The following is a 20812-nucleotide window of genomic DNA, read 5'->3' as shown; positions in this document are numbered from 1 at the left end:
TTCTTCCCATACTTGTTGGCCAGATCCTGTCTTTCTTTCTGGTTTGGGTCACGCAGTAATGCGGTAACAGGCTGAAACAGTCAATTAAACCTGGATTCGATCAATATTTTAGAGGATCACACCGTTTAGGTTGGTGTTAGGTCTGGTATTTGCAATCATCTGGCTCATACTTTCGCATTCATCGCACACTTGTTGGCCAGATCCTGGTTTTTTCCTGGTTTGGATCTCGTAGTAATGTGGTAGCATACTGAAACAGTCAATTAAACGTGGCCCCGATCAATATTTTAAGGGATAACTCCGGTTGGGTCTCGTTTAGGTCTGGGATTTGCCCTCATCTGGCTTATACTTTCGCATTCTTCGCACACTTGTTGGCCAGATCGTGGGCTTTTTCTGATTTGGATCACGTAGTAGTGTTGTACCAGACTGAAACAGCCAATTCAACTTGGTTTCGATCAATTTATAAGGGGACAACACCGTTTAGGTTTGTGTTAGGTCTGGTATTTGCAATCATCTGGCCAATACTTTCGCACTTTTCGCATACTTGTTGGCCAGATCCTGGGCTTTTTCTGGTTTGGATCAAGTAGTAATGTGGTACCAGAATGAAACTGTCAATTATACCTGGATTCGATGAATATTTTAGAGGATCACACCGGTTAGGTTTGTGTTAGGTCTTGTATTTGCTATCATCTGGCTCATACTTTCGCATTCATCGCACACTTGTTGGCCAGATCCTGGTCTTTTCCTGGTTTGGATCTCGTAGTAATGTGGTAGCATACTGAAACAGTCAATTAAACGTGGCCCCGATCAATATTTTAAGGGATAACTCCGGTTGGGTCTCGTTTAGGTCTGGGATTTGCCCTCATCTGGCTTATACTTTCGCATTCTTCGCACACTTGTTGGCCAGATCCTGTGTTTTTTTCTGATTTGGAGCACGTAGTAGTGTTGTACCAGACTGAAACAGCCAGTTCAACTTGGTTTCGATCAATTTATAAGAGGACAACACCGTTTAGGTTTGTGTTAGGTCTGGTATTTGCAATCATCTGGCTCATACTTTCGTACTCTTCGCCTACTTGTTGGCCAGATCCTGTGTTTTTTTCTGGTTGGGATCACGTAGTAATGTGGTACCAGACTGAAACAGTCAATTCAACTTGGCTTCGATCAATATTTAAGAGGATAACACCGTTTAGGTTTGCAATCATCTGGATCATACTTTCGCATTCTTCCCATACTTGTTGGCCAGATCCTGTCTTTCTTTCTGGTTTGGGTCACGCAGTAATGCGGTAACAGGCTGAAACAGTCAATTAAACCTGGATTCGATCAATATTTTAGAGGATCACACCGTTTAGGTTGGTGTTAGGTCTGGTATTTGCAATCATCTGGCTCATACTTTCGCATTCATCGCACACTTGTTGGCCAGATCCTGGTTTTTTCCTGGTTTGGATCTCGTAGTAATGTGGTAGCATACTGAAACAGTCAATTAAACGTGGCCCCGATCAATATTTTAAGGGATAACTCCGGTTGGGTCTCGTTTAGGTCTGGGATTTGCCCTCATCTGGCTTATACTTTCGCATTCTTCGCACACTTGTTGGCCAGATCGTGGGCTTTTTCTGATTTGGATCACGTAGTAGTGTTGTACCAGACTGAAACAGCCAATTCAACTTGGTTTCGATCAATTTATAAGGGGACAACACCGTTTAGGTTTGTGTTAGGTCTGGTATTTGCAATCATCTGGCCAATACTTTCGCACTTTTCGCATACTTGTTGGCCAGATCCTGGGCTTTTTCTGGTTTGGATCAAGTAGTAATGTGGTACCAGAATGAAACTGTCAATTATACCTGGATTCGATGAATATTTTAGAGGATCACACCGGTTAGGTTTGTGTTAGGTCTTGTATTTGCTATCATCTGGCTCATACTTTCGCATTCATCGCACACTTGTTGGCCAGATCCTGGTCTTTTCCTGGTTTGGATCTCGTAGTAATGTGGTAGCATACTGAAACAGTCAATTAAACGTGGCCCCGATCAATATTTTAAGGGATAACTCCGGTTGGGTCTCGTTTAGGTCTGGGATTTGCCCTCATCTGGCTTATACTTTCGCATTCTTCGCACACTTGTTGGCCAGATCGTGGGCTTTTTCTGATTTGGATCACGTAGTAGTGTTGTACCAGACTGAAACAGCCAATTCAACTTGGTTTCGATCAATTTATAAGAGGACAACACCGTTTAGGTTTGTGTTAGGTCTGGTATTTCCAATCATCTGGCTCATACTTTCGCATTCGTCGCACACTTGTTGGCCAGATCCTGGTCTTTTCCTGGTTTGAATCTCGTAGTAACGTGGTAGCATACTGAAACAGTCAATTAAACGTGGCCCCGATCAATATTTTAAGGGATAACTCCGGTTGGGTCTCGTTTAGGTCTGGCATTTGCGCTCATCTGGCTTGTACTTTCGCACTCTTCGCATACTTGTTGGCCAGATCCTGTGTTTTTTTCTGATTTGGAGCACGTAGTAGTGTTGTACCAGACTGAAACAGCCAATTCAACTTGGTTTCGATCAATTTATAAGAGGACAACACCGTTTAGGTTTGTGTTAGGTCTGGTATTTCCAATCATCTGGCTCATACTTTCGCATTCGTCGCACACTTGTTGGCCAGATCCTGGTCTTTTCCTGGTTTGAATCTCGTAGTAATGTGGCAGCATACTGAAACAGTCAATTAAACGTGGCCCCGATCAATATACTACGGGATAACTCTGGTTGGGTCTCGTTTAGGTCTGGGATTTGCCCTCATCTGGCTTATACTTTCGCATTCTTCGCACACTTGTTGGCCAGATCGTGGGCTTTTGCTGATTTGGATCACGTAGTAGTGTTGTACCAGACTGAAACAGCCAATTCAACTTGGTTTCGATCAATTTATAAGAGGACAACACCGTTTAGGTTTGTGTTAGGTCTGGTATTTGCAATCATCAAGCTCATACTTTCGCATTTTTCGCATACTTGTTGACCAGATCCTGACCTTTTCTGGTTTGGATCACGTAGTAATGTGGTACCAGAATGAAACAGTCCATTAAACCTGGATTCGATCAATATTTTAACGGATAACTCAGGTTGGGTCTCGCAAAGGTCTGGTATTTCCAATCATCTGGCTCATACTTTCGCATTCATCGCACACTTGTTGGCCAGATCCTGGTCTTTTCCTGGTTTGAATCTCGCAGTAATGTGGTAGCATACTGAAATAGTCAATTAAACGTGGCCCCGATCAATATTTTAAGGGATAACTCCGGTTGGGTCTCGTTTAGGTCTGGCATTTGCAATCATCTGGCTCATACTTTCGCACTCTTCGCATACTTGTTGGCCAGACCCTGTGTTTTTTTCTGGTTGGGATCACGTAGTAATATGGTACCGGAATGAAACAGTCAACTAAACCTGGATTCAATCAATATTTTAGAGGATCACACCGGTTAGGCTAGTGTTAGGCCTGGTATTTGCAATCATCTGGCTCATACTTTCGCATTTTCCGCATACTTGTTGGCCAGATCCTGGGATTTTTCTGGTTTGTATCACGTAGTAATGTGGTACCAGAATGAAACTGTCAATTATACCTGGATTCGATCAATATTTTAGAGGATCACACCGATTAGGTTTGCGTTAGGCCTGGTATTAGCAATCATCTGGCTCATACTTTCGCACACTTCGCCTACTTGTTGGCCAGATCCTGTGTTTATTTCCGGTTGGGATCACGTAGTAGTGTGGTACCAGACTGAAACAGTCAATTCAACTTGGCTTCGATCAATATTTAAGAGGATAACACCGTTTAGGTTTGCAATCATCTGGATCATACTTTCGCATTCCTCCCATACTTGTTGGCCAGATCCTGTCTTTCTTTCTGGTTTGGGTCACGCAGTAATGCGGTAACAGGCTGAAACAGTCAATTAAACCTGGATTCGATCAATATTTTAGAGGATCACACCGTTTAGGTTGGTATTGGGTCTGGTATTTGCAATCATCTGCCTCATACTTTCGCATTTTTCGCATACTTGTCGGCCAGAACCTGGGCTTTTTCTGGTTTGGATCACGCAGTAATGTGGTACCAGAATAGAACAGTCAATTAAACCTGGATTCGATGAATATTTTAAAGTATTACACCGGTTAGTTTTGTGTTAGGCCTGGTATTTGCAATCATCTGGCTCATACTTTCGCACTTTTCGCATACTTGTTGGCCAGATCCTGTGTTTTTTTCTGGTTGGGATCACGTAGTAATGTGGTACCAGACTGAAACTGTCAATTCAACTTGGTTTCGTTCAATATTTTAGAGGATAACACCGTTTAGGTTTGTGTTAGGTCTGGTATTTGCAATCATCTGGCTCATACTTTCGCACTTTTCGCATACTTGTTGGCCAGTTCCTGGGCTTTTTCTGGTTTGGATCACGTAGTAATGTGGTACCAGAATGAAACTGTCAATTATACCTGGATTCGATGAATATTTTAAAGTATTACACCGGTTAGTTTTGTGTTAGGCCTGGTATTTGCAATCATCTGGCTCATACTTTCGCACTTCTCGCATACTTGTTGGCCAGATCCTGTGTTTTTTTCTGATTTGGAGCACGTAGTAGTGTTGTACCAGACTGAAACAGCCAGTTCAACTTGGTTTCGATCAATTTATAAGAGGACAACACCGTTTAGGTTTGTGTTAGGTCTGGTATTTGCAATCATCAAGCTCATACTTTCGCATTTTTCGCATACTTGTTGACCAGATCCTGACCTTTTCTGGTTTGGATCACGTAGTAATGTGGTACCAGAATGAAACAGTCCATTAAACCTGGATTCGATCAATATTTTAACGGATAACTCAGGTTGGGTCTCGCAAAGGTCTGGTATTTCCAATCATCTGGCTCATACTTTCGCATTCGTCGCACACTTGTTGGCCAGATCCTGGTCTTTTCCTGGTTTGAATCTCGTAGTAACGTGGTAGCATACTGAAACAGTCAATTAAACGTGGCCCCGATCAATATTTTAAGGGATAACTCCGGTTGGGTCTCGTTTAGGTCTGGCATTTGCGCTCATCTGGCTTGTACTTTCGCACTCTTCGCATACTTGTTGGCCAGACCCTGTGTTTTTTTCTGGTTGGGATCACGTAGTAATATGGTACCGGAATGAAACAGTCAACTAAACCTGGATTCAATCAATATTTTAGAGGATCACACCGGTTAGGCTAGTGTTAGGCCTGGTATTTGCAATCATCTGGCTCATACTTTCGCATTTTTCGCATACTTGTTGGCCAGATCCTGGGATTTTTCTGGTTGGTATCACGTAGTAATGTGGTACCAGAATGACACTGTCAATTATACCTGGATTCGATCAATATTTTAGAGGATCACACCGATTAGGTTTGCGTTAGGCCTGGTATTAGCAATCATCTGGCTCATACTTTCGCACTCTTCGCCTACTTGTTGGCCAGATCCTGTGTTTTTTTCAGGTTGGGATCACGTAGTAATGTGGTACCAGACTGAAACAGTCAATTCAACTTGGCTTCGATCAATATTTAAGAGGATAACACCGTTTAGGTTTGCAATCATCTGGATCATACTTTCGCATTCTTCCCATACTTGTTGGCCAGATCCTGTCTTTCTTTCTGGTTTGGGTCACGCAGCAATGCGGTAACAGGCTGAAACAGTCAATTAAACCTGGATTCGATCAATATTTTAGAGGATCACACCGGTTAGGTTTGTGTTAGGTCTTGTATTTGCTATCATCTGGCTCATACTTTCGCATTCATCGCACACTTGTTGGCCAGATCCTGGTCTTTTCCTGGTTTGGATCTCGTAGTAATGTGGTAGCATACTGAAACAGTCAATTAAACGTGGCCCCGATCAATATTTTAAGGGGTAACTCCGGTTGGGTCTCGTTTAGGTCTGGGATTTGCCCTCATCTGGCTTATACTTTCGCATTCTTCGCACACTTGTTGGCCAGATCGTGGGCTTTTTCTGATTTGGCTCACGTAGTAGTGTTGTACCAGACTGAAACAGCCAATTCAACTTGGTTTCGATCAATTTATAAGAGGACAACACCGTTTAGGTTTGTGTTAGGTCTGGTATTTGCAATCATCTGGCTCATACTTTCGCATTTTTCGCATACTTGTTGACCAGATCCTGGGCCTTTTCTGGTTTGGATCACGTAGTAATGTGGTACCAGAATGAAACTGTTCACTAAACCTGGATTCGATCAATATTTTAACGTATAACTCCGGTTGGGTCTCGCAAAGGTCTGGTATTTCCAATCATCTGGCTCATACTTTCGCATTCGTCGCACACTTGTGGCCAGATCCTGGTCTTTTCCTGGTTTGAATCTCGTAGTAATGTGGTAGCATACTGAAACAGTCAATTAAGCGTGGCCCCGATCAATATTTTAAGGGATAACTCCGGTTGGGTCTCGTTTAGGTCTGGGATTTGCCCTCATCTAGCTTATACTTTCGCATTCTTCGCACACTTGTTGGCCAGATCGTGGGCTTTTTCTGATTTGGATCACGTAGTAGTGTTGTACCAGACTGAAACAGCCAATTCAACTTGGTTTCGATCAATATATAAGAGGACAACACCGTTTAGGTTTGTGTTAGGTCTGGTATTTGCAATCATCTGGCTCATACTTTCGCATTTTTCGCATACTTGTCGGCCAGAACCTGGGCTTTTCCTGGTTTGGATCACGCAGTAATGTGGTACCAGAATGAAACAGTCAATTAAAGCTGGATTCGATGAATATTTTAGAGGATCACACCGGTTAGGTTTGTGTTAGGTCTTGTATTTGCTATGATCTGCCTGATACTTTCGCATTCTTCGCATACCTGTTGGCCTAATCCTGGGCTTTTTCCGGTTTGGATCACGCAGCAATGTGGTACCAGAATGAAGCAGTCAATTAATCCTGGATTCGATCAATATTTTGGATGATTGGACCGTTTAGGTTTGTGTTAGGTTTGGTATTTACAATCATCTGGCTCATACTTTCGCATTCTTCGCACACTTGTTGGCCCAATCCAGGACATTTTCTCATTTGGATCTCGTAGTAATGTGGTTCCACACTGAAACAGTCAATTCAACTTGGTTTCGATCAATATTTTAGAGGATAGCACCGTTTAGGTTTGTGCTAGGTCTTGTATTTGCTATCATCTGGCTTATACCTTCGCATTTCTCGCATGCTTGTTGGCCAGGTCCTGTGCTTTTTCTGGTTTGTATCACATAGTAATGCGGTTCCACACTGAAGCAGCCACTTGATCCTGATTTCCATTAACAGTTTAACGGATAACTCCGGTTGGGTCTCGCCTAGGACTGGTATATGCAATCATCTGGCTCATACTTTCGCATTTTTCGCATACTTCTTGGCCAGATCCTGGGCTTTTCCTGGTATGGATCACGTAGTAATATGGTACCTGAATGAAACAGTCAATTGAAGCTGGTTTCGATGAATATTTTAGAGGATCACACCGTTTAGGTTAGTGTTAGGTCTGGTATTTGCAATCATCTGGATCATACTTTCGCATTCTTCCCATACTTGTTGGCCAGGTCCTGTCTTTCTTTCTGGTTTGGGTCACGCAGTAATGCGGTAACAGGCTGAAACAGTCAATTAAACCTGGATTCGATCAATATTTTAGAGGATCACACCGTTTAGGTTTGTGTTAGGCCTGGAATTTGCAATCATCTGGCTCATACTTTCGCACTCTTCGCATACTTGTTGGCCAGATCCTGTGTTTTTTTCTGGTTGGAATGACGTAGTAATATGGTACCGGAATGAAACAGTCAACTAAACCTGGATTCGATCAATATTTTAGAGGATCACACCGGTTAGGCTAGTGTTGGGCCTGGTATTTGCAATCATCTGGCTCATACTTTCGCACTCTTCGCATACTTGTTTGCCAGATCCTGTGTTTTTTTCTGGTTGGGATCACGTAGTAATGTGGTACCAGACTGAAACAGTCAATTCAACTTGGTTTCGATCAATACTTTAGTGGATAACACCGTTTAGGTTTGTGTTAGGTCTGGTATTTGCAATCATCTGGCTCATACTTTCTCATTTCTCGCATGCTTGTTGGCCAAATCCTGGGCTCTTTCTGGTTGGGATTGTGTAGTAATGTGGTGCCACACTAAACAGTCAATTAACCTCTTAGGCAGGGCTGAATTTTGCGCGGAGCTGTTACTGTGTACGTCAGAGTTCAACGCGAATTACGTGTAAATGATACAGCACTGCAATATGTGACGGATAATGCTGTTCTTTACACGAGTACATTGGAATGAAGTGTTTGATGATTAAATTATAGTTTTTCTTAAAGATATGATACACGCATTTTAACTTTAACAATTTGTTCTAATAATTAATAATACAATTCAGTATGATACGTCTTAAAACACGGTACAACACAAAGGCCAACATCACAGTCTTCACATTCGTAGCGCGATCGTCGTCTTTTATCGTTTTTTGAACATACGACACAATTTCGTAGCATCTTTTTAGATTTCTTAGACTTACAGTAGGATGGGAAATGTTTGTCGGTTAGTCTAAACGGGTAATCAACCGTAGATTTCCTGCAGATAATGTTATTGTTCATGTCCCTGTACTTTTTAAAAATTTCTTTTAGCAATTTAAGATGAAAGGCTCGCATTGTAACGTCCGGTTTTTTTCAAACCTGTACAAACAGTATGCATTCCAAATAGCGACATCAAGCAAATGAAAAAAAAATTTCTTATACCATTGGATGCTCTTTCGGATAGACTGCACACTAGATATTACTTTATCTCTATTGTCGACTGCTCCCATATTGGTAGTGTAATCGACAATGCAAGATGGTTTTTGTACTCTTTCTCCTGTCCGATAATTTATTTTTTTCGTAGTTATGTAATCCGCGGAGTGGCAAGTTGATAATACGTATACATCGCGTTTGTCTTTCCATTTGACGGCGAGAATATTGGACGACGATCGGAAAGATAACTCACCACTTTCTAATTTTTCACTCATAACGGGCATATCTTTTCTTCGCGGTTTTACGGTGCCGCACGCGTTCGTTTTGTTATTATACAAGTAACTAAATAAGGTTGGGCTGGTATACCAGTTATCGACAAATAATGTATGCCCCTTTCCTAAATAAGACTTAAGTAATGTCAGTACCACCTCAGCCGATTTTCCTAAATATCTATCGTCCATTTTTGTGATATCGGAATCACTTCCGGCATATACAACAAAATTTAACACAAATCCCGTCTTGCAGTCACATAATACAAAGGATTTTATACCAAACCTATTGCGTTTGGATGGGATATATTGCTTGACTGAGAGACGTCCTTTGTATAACAATAAGCTTTCGTCGATGCATAAATTGCGAAACGGAGTAAAACAATTTGCAAACGAACTGCAAAGCTTATCGCAAAGTTCTCTAATTTTTGTCAATCTATTGGATTTTTCTGACTGAACTTCAGTAAAATAAAGGTTGCGTAACAAAAACGCGTATCTATCTCTACTCATTATTTTGCCGAAAACATCAGTTCGAAGAAATTTATCTTTTGTCCAATACGCTGAAAAATGTAGTTTCTTTATCCGCGACATTAACAAACGAATTACAAACAAATTATACATTTCACTTAATGTGACTTTTCCTTCGTGAGCTTTTATAAAAGAGCGCCTGGAAGTGTTCTTCTTGAACTTCCTATATTCATTAGTTTTTTCCACAATAAATAAAACCAAATCTTCTGAGAAGAATAGCTGGAAATAATCGATCGGTGTTGCCGATCGATTGAGCCGAGTCCTCATGCCAGAATTTCGGGAATCAAATACATGTACTTGCGGCTCCAAATTTTCGTGTGACCAGATTATTCTTCTGACGGTTTCCCTTCTGGGCACATCGAAATCATCTGAGTCGGAAGAACTGGGTATTCTAAATCTTTTTATATTTTTCCTGCCACGCATGTTCTAGTTCATATTATTTTCTATTTGCGAGTCGCTTCCTGAATTGTAATAAATTGATCTTCGTTTTCTACCTTGAAGCGGCATTTTAAGGTTATAGATTCTAACAAATCATAAGGATGTGTTAAAAAGGCATAATAAAAGGAGAATCAGCTATATTAAGATCAAATGGTATATTTATTTAAATAAAAAGCAACAATTCATACTTGACACGGGTAGATAAAGAACAGGCTGTATATTGTGAAAACAATTAACAATCGATATGAATGCAAAACAATATGTAAAAATGATTACTTTATTCAAACGGTGAGCGAGTGTGCCAGTAGAGTGCACCACTATAGTGGCGCGTCGTACAGACAGATGACATCCGCGAAAGCCACTATAGAGGCGCGCCGTACAGAAAGATGATATCCGCGAAAGCCACTAAAGTGACGCATAGAGCCTAAGAGGTTAAACCTGACCTCGATCAATATTTTAAAGAATAACGCCGATTGGTTCACGTTTAGGTCTGGGATTTGCCCTCATCTGTCTTATACTTTCGCATTCTTCGCATACCTGTTGGCCAGATGCTGGGCTTTTTCTGGTATGGATCACGCAGTAATGTGGTACCAGAATGAAACAGTCAATTAAACCTGGATTCCATCAATATTTTGGAGGACAACACCGTTTTGGTTTGTGTTAAGTCTGGTACTTGCAATCATATGGCTCATACTTTCGCATCCTTCGCATACTTCTTGGCCAGATCCTGGGCTTTTTCTGGTTTGGATCACGTAGTAATGTGGTACCAGAATGAAACGGTCAATTAAACCTGGATTCGATCAATATTTTAGAGGATCACAACGGTTAGGTATGCGTTAGGCCTCGTATTTGCAATCATCTGGCTCATACTTTCGCATTCTTCGCATACTTGTTGGCCAGATCCTGTATTTCGATCTGGTTTGGATCACGTAGTAATATGGTACCAGACTGAAACAGTCAATTCAACTTGGTTTCGACCAATAATTTAGTGGATAACACCGTTTAGGTTTGTGTTAGGTTTGGTATTTGCAATCATCTGGCTCATACTTTCGCATTTTTCGCATACTTGTTGGCCAGATCCTGGGCTTTTTCTGGTTTTGATCACGTAGTAATGTGGTACAAGAATGAAACGGTCAATTAAACCTGGATTCGATCAATATTTTAGAGGATCGCTACGGTTAGGTTTGTGTTAGGCCTGGTATTTGCAACCATCTGGCCCATACTTTCGCACTCTTCGCATACTTGTTTGCCAGATCCTGTGTTTTTTTCTGGTTGGGATCACGTAGTAATGTGGTACCAGAATGAAACTGTCAATTAAACCTGGATTCGATCAATACTTTAGTGGATAACACCGTTTAGGTTTGTGTTAGGTCTGGTATTTGCAATCATCTGGCTCATACTTTCTCATTTCTCGCATGCTTGTTGGCCAAATCCTGGGCTCTTTCTGGTTGGGATTGTGTAGTAATGTGGTGCCACACTAAACAGTCAATTAACCTCTTAGGCAGGGCTGAATTTTGCGCGGAGCTGTTACTGTGTACGTCAGAGTTCAACGCGAATTACGTGTAAATGATACAGCACTGCAATATGTGACGGATAATGCTGTTCTTTACACGAGTACATTGGAATGAAGTGTTTGATGATTAAATTATAGTTTTTCTTAAAGATATGATACACGCATTTTAACTTTAACAATTTGTTCTAATAATTAATAATACAATTCAGTATGATACGTCTTAAAACACGGTACAACACAAAGGCCAACATCACAGTCTTCACATTCGTAGCGCGATCGTCGTCTTTTATCGTTTTTTGAACATACGACACAATTTCGTAGCATCTTTTTAGATTTCTTAGACTTACAGTAGGATGGGAAATGTTTGTCGGTTAGTCTAAACGGGTAATCAACCGTAGATTTCCTGCAGATAATGTTATTGTTCATGTCCCTGTACTTTTTAAAAATTTCTTTTAGCAATTTAAGATGAAAGGCTCGCATTGTAACGTCCGGTTTTTTTCAAACCTGTACAAACAGTATGCATTCCAAATAGCGACATCAAGCAAATGAAAAAAAAATTTCTTATACCATTGGATGCTCTTTCGGATAGACTGCACACTAGATATTACTTTATCTCTATTGTCGACTGCTCCCATATTGGTAGTGTAATCGACAATGCAAGATGGTTTTTGTACTCTTTCTCCTGTCCGATAATTTATTTTTTTCGTAGTTATGTAATCCGCGGAGTGGCAAGTTGATAATACGTATACATCGCGTTTGTCTTTCCATTTGACGGCGAGAATATTGGACGACGATCGGAAAGATAACTCACCACTTTCTAATTTTTCACTCATAACGGGCATATCTTTTCTTCGCGGTTTTACGGTGCCGCACGCGTTCGTTTTGTTATTATACAAGTAACTAAATAAGGTTGGGCTGGTATACCAGTTATCGACAAATAATGTATGCCCCTTTCCTAAATAAGACTTAAGTAATGTCAGTACCACCTCAGCCGATTTTCCTAAATATCTATCGTCCATTTTTGTGATATCGGAATCACTTCCGGCATATACAACAAAATTTAACACAAATCCCGTCTTGCAGTCACATAATACAAAGGATTTTATACCAAACCTATTGCGTTTGGATGGGATATATTGCTTGACTGAGAGACGTCCTTTGTATAACAATAAGCTTTCGTCGATGCATAAATTGCGAAACGGAGTAAAACAATTTGCAAACGAACTGCAAAGCTTATCGCAAAGTTCTCTAATTTTTGTCAATCTATTGGATTTTTCTGACTGAACTTCAGTAAAATAAAGGTTGCGTAACAAAAACGCGTATCTATCTCTACTCATTATTTTGCCGAAAACATCAGTTCGAAGAAATTTATCTTTTGTCCAATACGCTGAAAAATGTAGTTTCTTTATCCGCGACATTAACAAACGAATTACAAACAAATTATACATTTCACTTAATGTGACTTTTCCTTCGTGAGCTTTTATAAAAGAGCGCCTGGAAGTGTTCTTCTTGAACTTCCTATATTCATTAGTTTTTTCCACAATAAATAAAACCAAATCTTCTGAGAAGAATAGCTGGAAATAATCGATCGGTGTTGCCGATCGATTGAGCCGAGTCCTCATGCCAGAATTTCGGGAATCAAATACATGTACTTGCGGCTCCAAATTTTCGTGTGACCAGATTATTCTTCTGACGGTTTCCCTTCTGGGCACATCGAAATCATCTGAGTCGGAAGAACTGGGTATTCTAAATCTTTTTATATTTTTCCTGCCACGCATGTTCTAGTTCATATTATTTTCTATTTGCGAGTCGCTTCCTGAATTGTAATAAATTGATCTTCGTTTTCTACCTTGAAGCGGCATTTTAAGGTTATAGATTCTAACAAATCATAAGGATGTGTTAAAAAGGCATAATAAAAGGAGAATCAGCTATATTAAGATCAAATGGTATATTTATTTAAATAAAAAGCAACAATTCATACTTGACACGGGTAGATAAAGAACAGGCTGTATATTGTGAAAACAATTAACAATCGATATGAATGCAAAACAATATGTAAAAATGATTACTTTATTCAAACGGTGAGCGAGTGTGCCAGTAGAGTGCACCACTATAGTGGCGCGTCGTACAGACAGATGACATCCGCGAAAGCCACTATAGAGGCGCGCCGTACAGAAAGATGATATCCGCGAAAGCCACTAAAGTGACGCATAGAGCCTAAGAGGTTAAACCTGACCTCGATCAATATTTTAAAGAATAACGCCGATTGGTTCACGTTTAGGTCTGGGATTTGCCCTCATCTGTCTTATACTTTCGCATTCTTCGCATACCTGTTGGCCAGATGCTGGGCTTTTTCTGGTATGGATCACGCAGTAATGTGGTACCAGAATGAAACAGTCAATTAAACCTGGATTCCATCAATATTTTGGAGGACAACACCGTTTTGGTTTGTGTTAAGTCTGGTACTTGCAATCATATGGCTCATACTTTCGCATCCTTCGCATACTTCTTGGCCAGATCCTGGGCTTTTTCTGGTTTGGATCACGTAGTAATGTGGTACCAGAATGAAACGGTCAATTAAACCTGGATTCGATCAATATTTTAGAGGATCACAACGGTTAGGTATGCGTTAGGCCTCGTATTTGCAATCATCTGGCTCATACTTTCGCATTCTTCGCATACTTGTTGGCCAGATCCTGTATTTCGATCTGGTTTGGATCACGTAGTAATATGGTACCAGACTGAAACAGTCAATTCAACTTGGTTTCGACCAATAATTTAGTGGATAACACCGTTTAGGTTTGTGTTAGGTTTGGTATTTGCAATCATCTGGCTCATACTTTCGCATTTTTCGCATACTTGTTGGCCAGATCCTGGGCTTTTTCTGGTTTTGATCACGTAGTAATGTGGTACAAGAATGAAACGGTCAATTAAACCTGGATTCGATCAATATTTTAGAGGATCGCTACGGTTAGGTTTGTGTTAGGCCTGGTATTTGCAACCATCTGGCCCATTATAGTGGCGCGTCGTACAGACAGATGACATCCGCGAAAGCCACTATAGAGGCGCGCCGTACAGAAAGATGATATCCGCGAAAGCCACTAAAGTGACGCATAGAGCCTAAGAGGTTAAACCTGACCTCGATCAATATTTTAAAGAATAACGCCGATTGGTTCACGTTTAGGTCTGGGATTTGCCCTCATCTGTCTTATACTTTCGCATTCTTCGCATACCTGTTGGCCAGATGCTGGGCTTTTTCTGGTATGGATCACGCAGTAATGTGGTACCAGAATGAAACAGTCAATTAAACCTGGATTCCATCAATATTTTGGAGGACAACACCGTTTTGGTTTGTGTTAAGTCTGGTACTTGCAATCATATGGCTCATACTTTCGCATCCTTCGCATACTTCTTGGCCAGATCCTGGGCTTTTTCTGGTTTGGATCACGTAGTAATGTGGTACCAGAATGAAACGGTCAATTAAACCTGGATTCGATCAATATTTTAGAGGATCACAACGGTTAGGTATGCGTTAGGCCTCGTATTTGCAATCATCTGGCTCATACTTTCGCACTCTTCGCATACTTGTTTGCCAGATCCTGTGTTTTTTTCTGGTTGGGATCACGTAGTAATGTGGTACCAGAATGAAACTGTCAATTAAACCTGGATTCGATCAATATCTTAGAGGATCACACCGGCTAGGTTTGTGTTAGGCCTGGTATTTGGAATCACCTGGGTACTACTTTCGCGTTCATCGCACACTTGTTGGCCAGATCCTGGACTTTTTCTGGTTTATATCAAGTAGTAATGCGGTTCCACACTGAAGCTGTCAGTTGATCCTGTGTTCGATCAATATTTTAAAGTATAACACCGCTTCGTTCACGTTTAGGTCTGGGATTTGCCCTCATCTGTCTCATACCTTCGCATTCTTCGCATACCTGTTGGTCTGATGCTGGGCTTTTTCTGGTTTGGATCACCTAGTAATATGGTACCAGAATGAAGCAGTCAACTAAACCTGGATTCGATCAATATTTTCGAGGATAACACCGGTTAGGTTTGTGATAGGCCTGGTACTTGCAATCATATGGCTCATACTTTCGCATCCTTCGCATACTTGTTGGCCAGATCCTGGGCCCTTTCTGGTTGGGATTGTGTAATAATGTGGTGCCACACTAAACAGTCAATTAAATCTGACCTCGATCAATATTTTAAAGACTAACGCCGATTGGTTCACGTTTAGGTCTGGTATTTGCAATCATCTGGCTCATACTTTCGCATTTTTCACATACTTGTTGGCCAGATCCGGGGCTTTTTCTGGTTTGGATCACGCAGTAACGCGGTAACAGGCTGAAACAGCCAATTCAACTCGGTTTCTATCAAGATTTAAGAGGATAACAACGTTTAGGTTTGTGCTCGGTCTGGTATTTGCTATCATCTGGCTCATGCTTTCGCATTTCTCGCATGCTTGTTGGCCAGATCCTGGGCTTTTTTTGGTTTATATCACGTAGTAATATGGTACCAGAATGAAACAGTCAACTAAACCTGGATTCGATCAATATTTTAGAGGATCACACCGTTTAGGTTTGTGATAGGCCTGGTAGTTGCAATCATCTGGCTCATACTTCCGCATTCTTCCCATACTTGTTGGCCAGATCCTGTGTTTCTTTCTGGTTTGGGTCACGCAGTAATGTGGCTCCAGACTGAAAAAGTCAATTCAACTTGGTTTCTATCAATATTTAAGAGGATAACAACGTTTAGGTTTGTGCTCGGTTTGGTATTTGCTATCATCAGGCTCATACTTTCGCATTTCTCGCATGCTTGTTGGTCAGATCCTGGGCTATTTGTGGTTGGGATCTCGTAGTAATGTGGTACCAGAATGAAACGATCAATTAAACCTGGATTCGATCAATATTTTAGAGGATCACAACGGTTAGGTATGTGTTAGGCCTCGTATTTGCAATCATCTGGCTCATACTTTCGCATTCTTCGCATACTTGTTGGCCAGATCCTGTATTTCGATCTGGTTTGGATCACGTAGTAATATGGTACCAGACTGAAACAGTCAATTCAACTTGGTTTCGATCAATACTTTAGTGGATAACACCGTTTAGGTTTGTGTTAGGTTTGGTATTTGCAATCATCTGGCTCATACTTTCGCATTTTTCGCATACTTGTTGGCCAGATCCTGGGCTTTTTCTGGTTTGGATCACGTAGTAATGTGGTACAAGAATGAAACGGTCAATTAAACCTGGATTCGATCAATATTTTAGAGGATCGCTACGGTTAGGTTTGTGTTAGGCCTGGTATTTGCAATCATCTGGCTCATACTATCGCATTTTTCGCATGCTTGTTGGTCAGATTCTGGGCTTTTTCTGGTTTGGATCACGTAGTAATGTGGTACCAGAAAAAAAACTGTCAATTAAACCTGGATTCGATCAATATTTTAGAGGATCACACCGGTTAGGTTTGTGTTAGGCCTGGTGTTTGCAATCATCTGGGTCATGCTTTCCTGTTCATCGCACACTTGTTTGCCAGAACCTGGACTTTTTCTGGTTGGGTATCGTAGTAATGGGGTACCATACTGAAACAGTCAATTAAACGTGGCCTCGATCATTATTTTGAAGGATAACTCCGGTTGGGTCTCGTCTAGGTCTGGTGTTTACACGCATCTGGCTCATACATTCGCATTCTTCGCATACTTGTTGGCCAGATCCTGTGTTTCTTTCTGGTTTGGATCACGTAGTAATGTGGCTCCAGACTGAAAAAGTCAATTCAACTTGGTTTCTATCAATATTTAAGAGGATAACAACGTTTAGGTTTATGCTCGGTTTGGTATTTGCTATCATCTGGCTCATACTTTCGCATTTCTCGCATGCTTGTTGGTCAGATCCTGGGCTTTTTCTGGTTTGGATCACGTAGTAATGTGGTACCAGAAAAAAACTGTCAATTAAACCTGGATTCGATCAATATTTTAGAGGATCACACCGGTTAGGTTTGTGTTAGGCCTGGTGTTTGCAATCATCTGGGTCATGCTTTCGCGTTCATCGCACACTTGTTTGCCAGATCCTGGACTTTTTCTGGTTGGGTATCGTAGTAATGGGGTACCATACTGAAACAGTCAATTAAACGTGGCCTCGATCATTATTTTGAAGGATAACTCCGGTTGGGTCTCGTCTAGGTCTGGTATTTACCCGCATCTGGCTCATACATTCGCATTCTTCGCATACTTGTTGGCCAGATCCTGTGTTTCTTTCTGGTTTGGATCACGCAGTAATGTGGCTCCAGACTGAAAAAGTCAATTCAACTTGGTTTCTATCAATATTTAAGAGGATAACAACGTTTAGGTTTGTGCTCGGTTTGGTATTTGCTATCATCTGGCTCATACTTTCGCATTTCTCGCATGCTTGTTGGTCAGATCCTGGGCTATTTGTGGTTGGGATCTCGTAGTAATGTGGTACCAGAATGAAACGATCAATTAATCCTGGATTCGGTCAATATTTTAGAGGATCACACGGGTTAGGTTTGTGTTAGCCTGGTATTTGCAATCATCTGGCTCATACTATCGCATTTTTCGCATACTTGTTGGCCAGATCCTGGGCTTTTTCTGGTTTGTATCACGTAGTAATGTGGTACCAGAATGAAACGGTCAATTCAACTTGGATTCGATGAATATTTTAGAGGCTAACACCGTTTAGGTTTGTGTAGGTCTGGTATTTGCAACCATCTGGCTCATACTTTCGCACTCTTCGCACACTTGTTTGCCAGATCCTGTGTTTTTTTCTGGTTTGGATCACGTAGTAATGTGGTACCAGAATGAAACTGTCAATCCAACTTGGTTTCGATCAATACTTTAGTGGATAACACCGTTTAGGTTTGTGTTAGGTCTGGTATTTGCAATCATCTGGCTCATACTTTCGCATTTTTCGCATACTTGTTGGCCAGATCCTGGGATTTTTTGGTTTGTATCACGTAGTAATGTGATACCAGAATGAAACTGTCAATTATACCTGGATTCGATCAATATTTTAGAGGATCACACCGATTAGGTTTGCGTTAGGCCTGGTATTAGCAATCATCTGGCTCATACTTTCGCACTCTTCGCCTACTTGTTGGCCAGATCCTGTATTTTTTTCTGGTTGGGATCACGTAGTATTGTGGTACCAGACTGAAACAGTCAATTCAACTTGGCTTCGATCAATATTTAAGAGGATAACACCGTTTAGGTTTGCAATCATCTGGATCATACTTTCGCATTCTTCCCATACTTGTTGGCCAGATACTGTCTTTCTTTCTGGTTTGGGTCACGCAGTAATGCGGTAACAGTCTGAAACAGTCAATTAAGCCTGGATTCGATCAATATTTTAGAGTATCACACCGTTTAGGTTGGTGGTAGGTCTGGTATTTGCAATCATCTGCCTCATACTTTCGCATTTTTCGCATACCTGTCGGCCAGAACCTGGTCTTTTTCTGGTTTGTATCACGCAGTAATGTGGTACCAGAATAAAACAGTCAATTAAACCTGGATTCGATCAATATTTTAGAGGATCACACCGTTTAGGTTTGTGTTAGGCCTGGAATTTGCAATCATCTGGCTCATACTTTCGCACTCTTCGCATACTTGTTGGCCAGATCCTGTGTTTTTTTCTGGTTGGGATCACGTAGTAATATGGTACCGTAATGAAACAGTCAACTAAACCTGGATTCGATCAATATTTTAGAGGATCACACCGGTTAGGCTAGTGTTGGGCCTGGTATTTGCAATCATCTGGCTCATACTTTCGCACTCTTCGCATACTTGTTTGCCAGATCCTGTGTTTTTTTCTGGTTGGGATCACGTAGTAATGTGGTACCAGACTGAAACAGTCAATTCAACTTGGTTTCGATCAATACTTTAGTGGATAACACCGTTTAGGTTTGTGTTAGGTCTGGTATTTGCAATCATCTGGCTCATACTTTCTCATTTCTCGCATGCTTGTTGGCCAAATCCTGGGCTCTTTCTGGTTGGGATTGTGTAGTAATGTGGTGCCACACTAAACAGTCAATTAACCTCTTAGGCAGGGCTGAATTTTGCGCGGAGCTGTTACTGTGTACGTCAGAGTTCAACGCGAATTACGTGTAAGTGATACAGCACTGCAATATGTGACGGATAATGCTGTTCTTTACACGAGTACATTGGAATGAAGTGTTTGATGATTAAATTATAGTTTTTCTTAAAGATATGATACACGCATTTTAACTTTAACAATTTATTCTAATAATTAATAATACAATTCAGTATGATACGTCTTAAAACACGGTACAACACAAAGGCCAACATCACAGTCTTCACATTCGTAGCGCGATCGTCGTCTTTTATCGTTTTTTGAACATACGACACAATTTCGTAGCATCTTTTTAGATTTCTTAGACTTACAGTAGGATGGGAAATGTTTGTCGGTTAGTCTAAACGGGTAATCAACCGTAGATTTCCTGCAGATAATGTTATTGTTCATGTCCCTGTACTTTTTAAAAATTTCTTTTAGCAATTTAAGATGAAAGGCTCGCATTGTAACGTCCGGTTTTTTTCAAACCTGTACAAACAGTATGCATTCCAAATAGCGACATCAAGCAAATGAAAAAAAAATTTCTTATACCATTGGATGCTCTTTCGGATAGACTGCACACTAGATATTACTTTATCTCTATTGTCGACTGCTCCCATATTGGTAGTGTAATCGACAATGCAAGATGGTTTTTGTACTCTTTCTCCTGTCCGATAATTTATTTTTTTCGTAGTTATGTAATCCGCGGAGTGGCAAGTTGATAATACGTATACATCGCGTTTGTCTTTCCATTTGACGGCGAGAATATTGGACGACGATCGGAAAGATAACTCACCACTTTCTAATTTTTCACTCATAACGGGCATATCTTTTCTTCGCGGTTTTACGGTGCCGCACGCGTTCGTTTTGTTATTATACAAGTAACTAAATAAGGTTGGGCTGGTATACCAGTTATCGACAAATAATGTATGCCCCTTTCCTAAATAAGACTTAAGTAATGTCAGTACCACCTCAGCCGATTTTCCTAAATATCTATCGTCCATTTTTGTGATATCGGAATCACTTCCGGCATATACAACAAAATTTAACACAAATCCCGTCTTGCAGTCACATAATACAAAGGATTTTATACCAAACCTATTGCGTTTGGATGGGATATATTGCTTGACTGAGAGACGTCCTTTGTATAACAATAAGCTTTCGTCGATGCATAAATTGCGAAACGGAGTAAAACAATTTGCAAACGAACTGCAAAGCTTATCGCAAAGTTCTCTAATTTTTGTCAATCTATTGGATTTTTCTG

Source organism: Colletes latitarsis, chromosome 1 (genome assembly GCF_051014445.1).
Source record: "Colletes latitarsis isolate SP2378_abdomen chromosome 1, iyColLati1, whole genome shotgun sequence".
In the NCBI taxonomy this organism is placed as follows: domain Eukaryota; kingdom Metazoa; phylum Arthropoda; class Insecta; order Hymenoptera; family Colletidae; genus Colletes; species Colletes latitarsis.
This window is presented reverse-complemented; position numbering follows the sequence as displayed.